We start from the raw sequence: 6,188 nt of genomic DNA on the forward strand, positions 1-6,188 counted from the left end.
TGTTGAACCCTTTTCTAGCTTTAAGTCAAAACTGGAAATCATGAGACTTCTATAACATTAATTTTAAAAAAAAACAGAAGTGAAAGGTGCTATTTTTCAAAAAGTACATTTTTTCCCAACTACACATCAACATGGAATGATTTCAGTTCTCCTGTACTAAAAGCTAGACTTTGTAAAAGCTAGTATTATAAGAATTGATATAATGATATTAATCATTTGTGGCTTTAGTTTCAGCTGTATCCCTAATTAGTCTTCAAATTCCTTTTCCCTGCTGGACCTTTTGGTTTTGCAAAACTTTGCTTATGTACATGCTGCTCAGGGTGTACTTCTTCATAAAGGAATTCTATAGTCAATTCATTTCCATTGTCTGTCTCAGTCTTCTAATGACATCAATTTGTAGTTGTCTTTCTGTGATTTCTAGTACAGGGCTCTTGGAGCTAGAATGCAGCATCCGTTCTCTTACGCTGCGTGTCTCTTATCCAGCCAGGCATTGAATAAATAAAAACTATGGACTCCAAATAGTCCACTTCACGGGAATGTTTACACAGAAAGTAATGGTAATGTGCTGAATCCTTGGGAATCCTCTTTGGCAAATCTTTTGGTTCTGTATTGTTGTGTTGGTCAAAATTACGATTTCATTTGTTATATCTATGTCCAATTGCACTTAGTTGAGCTGTCTGTTATTCAACTTTTCCAAAGCCTGAAAAGCTTCTTGAGAAATAGGAAATGCTACTCCTTGCAGTGTTTGATGCTTAGTGTCCACACACCCAAATAAGTTTGTACCTCATTAATTTTAATCTGTTGTAATTCTTCCTCAGCTGCAGTCAACGGGGCAGGAGAAGATTGTGACAGCAAATATATTTTACATCCATGTAATAATACATCTTCCTTTACTGTTCCATATACTTCATCTTTAATGTGGCCACTTCCAAACTCCTTTTTCAGAGTCATTCTTGTGCTACATCCAACATTTTTTGATGAACATGAGAATGATCTGGAGATCACACAATGAATATCCATTCATATCCCTGGGCATTCTGAGACTACAACCTGAATAATATATAGCACAGCTGTTTGTCCTCCAACAGGGGGAAAACAAAGGAATCATAATCCCTATCCCTGGAATCTGAAGACTAACTACACGATCCAATCACAAGTTCCTCATTTTCAATAGATGTTTTCAGAAGTCTGTATTTTCCATTTCTTGCTCTGGAAAAGATATCTTTAACATCTTCACTTCTTATTTAAAAAGGAAAAGCTGGGCTAATGTCAGGAAATGGTAAAAGGCACTGCCCCCTTCACCCAGGCCTCCTCGGAAACCAATTTCCTTCGCTCCTGGGAATTTCAGATCCAGATCCATCTGCAATGTGGTTGGAAGCCAGGCCGGGGTGGGGAGGGATGCAGGCTGGGAGGGATGAAGGCCGGGAGGGATGCAGGCCGGGAGCGCCCAGGACACAAAAGCACAGAGAAGTGCAGAGGCCAGGCTCACCCCGTGAGACTGACTCCCTGTGCTTCCTGCCAGTACTCTGGCCCTCCCAGGCCCACAGCCCTCCCTGCTCCCCACTGGCCTCCCGGGAGCCCATTCCCCTCCTGCCTCACTGGGCGCTATTACCTTGTATGCTGGTCTAGTGGGCTGTTCCATACTTTCTTGATAGCCAACTAAACTGACAGGACATAGCAAGAGGACTTCAGCTTGTCACCAGGAAGCTGAGAAGAGAGGTGGTGAAGAACTAGTGGACTTGCTGACAGAGAATGGGCCCAGTGTGCGCCGCAGGTGTGGAGTTTCAAGGCAGGGGAGGTTTTTCTCAGACATGGTGGTTTCTGGTGCCAATTTGGAGTAGGCAATGGCTCTGCTTCCCCATACTCTCTCAGGGGAGGCAATGGTAACCTCTCTCATGCCCACCTTTGTGGACAATGTGGCACCTATTGCCTATCTACATTTCTCAGCAGAGGGTTCTGCTTCACAAGCTGGAAGGACATGGACAGGCAGTCCAAGAGAGCATCAAGTTGAGAGCCAAGCCAAAGTGCTACAGGGATTTCCAAAGACCGGATGTGTGGCAGCGTTCCTGGCCCCTTCTCTTGCTTCTTGGGCACTTGTGGGCATGGTGAGAAATGGGCAGGGCTCACCTATAACACTCACTGCTGCTTTAAGTTCTTGGAGGCACTTGCCCATGTCTTATCTCATTAGAAACTCAACTTCTGTTACTCTTAGTAGCTCCAATTTACAGGTGAGGACACGGGTCCAGAGAGGTGAAGCCACTTGTTAAAAGTTCATAGTTCCAGAGGCGGCCGGATGGCTCAGTTGGTTAGAGCGCGAGCTCTTAACAACAAGGTTGCCGGTTCAATTCCCACATGGGATGGTGGGCTGCACCCCCTGCAACTAAGATTGAAAACGGCAACTGGAGTTGGAGCTGAGCTGCGCCCTCCACAACTAGACTGAAGGACAATGACTTGGAGCTGATGGGCCCTGGAGAAACACACTGTTCCCCAATACAATTTTAAAAAAATAATAATTTTTTTTAAAAAAAGTTTATAGTTCCTAAATGCTTATGCATATGGCTCCCCTGTTGGGTGGGGGTTACTCTACCTGATTCAGCTGAGTCACCAGCAGCATCTAGGTCAGTGCCTGGCACAGAGGTGAGGGAGAATTTTCTTTCTGCTTCCCTCCTATCCTGACTCAGTTGTGGATGGGGTCAGGTGGGGGCTGGCACCTACTAGGCAGTCCCAAATCTCACTTGTGTCCAGGAAGCCGGGCTTGAGGTGTGGGTAGAAGGCAAATATAAGGGAGTAGTCCACTATAACCAGTTCTGCTGACCTTGGGACTTGTGGCGTCCCATTGTAGAGGGACCAGAGGATGGATGGTCCAAGGCTTGGTATAAGCTAAAGAGGGCACAGTGGCATAGCAGGAGATCCATGGGCAATGGTGGGGGGTGCGGCTCTTTTGCTGCCTTCTCCCTAGTGTTTAGGAAATGTTTCCTGATGGGGGGCCCTTAGCAGCACCCCTGCTTCAGACCGCTCCCAATGCCCTTTAAGCGGGACCAAGCTGGTGACATCATGCTAATTACGTCTTCAATTACAGGGTAGAGCAGACATATCTCATAGTACATCTTTTTGGACCAAGCCAAGCTTATATATTTGCTACTCAATAGAAATATTTCTATCGGATAAGATTCATAATAAACTGCTGCTTGGTCTGAGCGGGCAGCTGCTGAGGAGACTGGAGGAAGAGGATTCATCTGGCTTCTCCACAACGAGGAACTTGGTAGCATCTAATAATCCCAGCAACTTGTGCATGGCCTCTGTCTCTCTGTTTCTCTGTCTCTCTTTCTCTGTCTCTGTCTCTGTCTGTCTCTGTCTCTCTCTCTGTCTCTCTCTCTCTCTCTCTCTCTCTCTCTCTCTCTCTCTCTCTCTCTCTCACACACACACACAGTAATTCTCTGATGTTTTTCTCTGTGTCCAGGCAGGAGGGCAGCTATTTTGAAGCATTGTAGAATGGATGTGTAATGACAGGGTTCCTGGTGGCTTTCGTATGGTGAGTGCTTCAGGGCTGAGGTAAGAGGCTACCTTCATCAAGTGGCCATTGAGGCTTGTCTTGTGTGGGGCACGTTCTGACAGGATTCTTCCCTCTGACCAAAGCCTACTAGCCAGGCCTGAAGCCTCAGGGAAGACAGAGTCCTTGTTCTCTCCTCGTAGTCCAGGGGTCAGGGCTCTAGAAACAGGGCTTGGAAGGTGCTATGCTTGGAGGGCTGGCCAAGCCTGCAGGGCAGCATGGGAGACAATCCTCACAGCCTGCTTCCCCTGAGGCTCCGGGCCTGCCACCTGACCGGTTGGGGTAAACCGACCAGACTGTAGGTTCAGGGAGCCCCTCCCTCTGGGAGCCTGTGTGGTGAAAAACCAGGGGTGGGGTGGGGGGAGCTGGCTCTGTGATGGCAGCACGACTCTAGTGACCCAAGTTTGCGTCACTTCCATGTCTACTGTTTGTCTTTCCAATGAAGCCTCACTATCTCCTGGGAGGGGCCTCCCCAGAAACACTATATGTGACTGAAGTTCAGAACTGTTCCTTTCTGAACCCTCAGATATTTGAAGGTTTGGTGGCAAGGTGTCCTTAGAAAGAAGAAAGCCTTTTACTTATGAATCAAGTCAACTTTAGGTTTCTTAAGTCTCCTCAACGAACAATGAGCATTTCCATCTACCCAGACCTGGGGAGGCTGGAGAGTTTGCAATTCTCGATTGGACTTTGCATATGTAACCCCTTGGCCTGTTACATTCTGTTAATGTTCAGTTAAGTCACCATTCGCTGAGCACATACCACATGCCAGAGTCTGCATATAAATACAGGCTGTTCGTGAACCTTTACAACCAACCTGCCAGGGTGTATTAGTTTCCTATAACAGATTATCATAAACTGGGAGGTTTAAAACAACAGAAATTTATTCTCTCACAGTCTGGAGACCAGAAGTCCAAAATCAGTATCATTGAGCTAAATCAAGGTGTCAGCAGGGTTACGTTCCCCCCAGAAGCTCCAGAGGAGAAATCTGTTCCTTGCCCCTTCCAGCTTCTGGTGGCTCCAGGCATTCCCTGGCTTGTGGTCACACCACCTTGTCTTCGATGTGTGTCAAATCTCCCTTGTGGTCACATTTATGGCCCATCTGGATAATCCAGGATCATCTCTCTATCTCAAGATCTTGAAATTAATTGCATTTTGGGGCCACATACAGGAACACTCACAGGTTCTGAGGGATTGGGCCTGATGTCTTCAGTCAACATTTCCCCACCTGCCGCACAGGGCCTATTGTTGCCAGTTCTCCAGGAATGAGGTGGGGAATGGCTTCCGGGAAGAGGCATGATGGAGTTATGAGCATTTGGGCATTGCTGGGGTGGAGGGGGCAGGTCAGGACAGGGGTGCAGGGAGAGGGTGCCCTGCTCTGGAATGAGGATCTGCATCAGATTCCTCCCTGTGCTTTCCACAAAACAGTCCTGCCCAGGGTCCAACCTAGAACCAGGGTTCAGACAGGCTTAAAGGGAGGCATGGAATGGAGAGTAGACAGAAGAATGGGTGGATAAACCAAAAGACGGGAAGATAGATGGACAAATGGAGAACCAGTGGGACCCACCAACCAGCCTTGAGCCCTTCATCCTGTCTGTTTGCATTTCTCCCTGGAGAATGTTCTCTCCCTAAGCCAAGGTCACACTTTCCCTCCATTTGGTGTTTCTCATTTGCTTTGCTTCTTGATTCGGATTCAGAGCTGCAACGCCTTTGGAAGTACAATCAACAGGCTCTTGAGCTCCACTCACCAGCCCGGTGACGACGAAGCTCAGATGTCAGCTGGGTGACCACCTTCCTCTCTCTGCACAGCCCTGGGACCAGCGTCATGGGCACTCCTATCCCGTCCCCAGCAAGGCCTCTGTGCCTTTTCCTCCAGAGAAGGCTGGACACCTGGCGGGGAGGCCTCGCAGAGTCTCTCTTGAATTCTGCTCCAGCATGGCTACTATCCTGGCTGGAACTGAATTCAGGCTTTTCTTCCCCCAGAGAGCATGTCCCGGTCTCCACGGAGCCCTCACCACTTCTATTGAAATCCAAGCTCAATAACAACACTGTTATTGGAAGAAAATCATCCTCTCTTTCTCAGATACTCGTTCTATTTAGACTCCTCCTCAACTTGGTCAAATGAGCAGCGGTAAGTTGTCACTCCCGATAGCACAATCCACCTTCTGAAGCGATCTCTGGGTTTTGAGAGCCTGAAGCTCCCAACAGCCTCATCGTTCAGCCACACATAGGTAATCACTGCACACCAGGTACGTGCCTTGTATCTGAGCCTGAGCCCCTGTGCGACTCTGGAAGGCAGAGCACATTTCTGAAGCAACCTCTCTACGAGTCTGTGCCTTATTTTTAAGCTGTGTCTACAGAGAATAGCAATCCTGGGTGTTAGATGTAGTAGAAAGAACATGGGTTCTAGAGTGACACAGATAGGCACTTGGCTTTCAGCTACCTCCTGCTAGCTGTGTGACTTAGGCAAGGCATATAACTTCTCTGAGCCTCCATATTCCTCGTCTGAAAATGTGAGTGTAATGGTCCCTACCTTATAGGCTTATTGTGAAAACTGAATGAGTTCATGAGTATTGTGAAATGTAGGGCCCTCCTCTGTGGGAGGTGACGTGGACATGGCTAGAACTTGAATTCCAGTTCT

General features: G+C 47.7%; 1 pseudogene across 1 annotated transcript; it reads right to left on the bottom strand.

Moving 5' to 3' along the window:
- Window positions 1–242: 242 nt before the first annotated feature.
- Window positions 243–5,374, bottom strand: LOC308494512 (twinfilin-1-like; annotated as a pseudogene). The gene is made up of 3 exons: window positions 5,296–5,374; window positions 4,776–4,828; window positions 243–1,079 (listed from the first exon to the last, which is right to left on the bottom strand). The product of its transcript is annotated as a twinfilin-1-like (transcript).
- Window positions 5,375–6,188: the final 814 nt, after the last annotated feature.

The sequence above is a fragment of the Rhinolophus hipposideros genome (genome assembly GCF_964194185.1).
Source record: "Rhinolophus hipposideros genome assembly, chromosome: X".
In the NCBI taxonomy this organism is placed as follows: Eukaryota; Metazoa; Chordata; class Mammalia; order Chiroptera; family Rhinolophidae; genus Rhinolophus; species Rhinolophus hipposideros.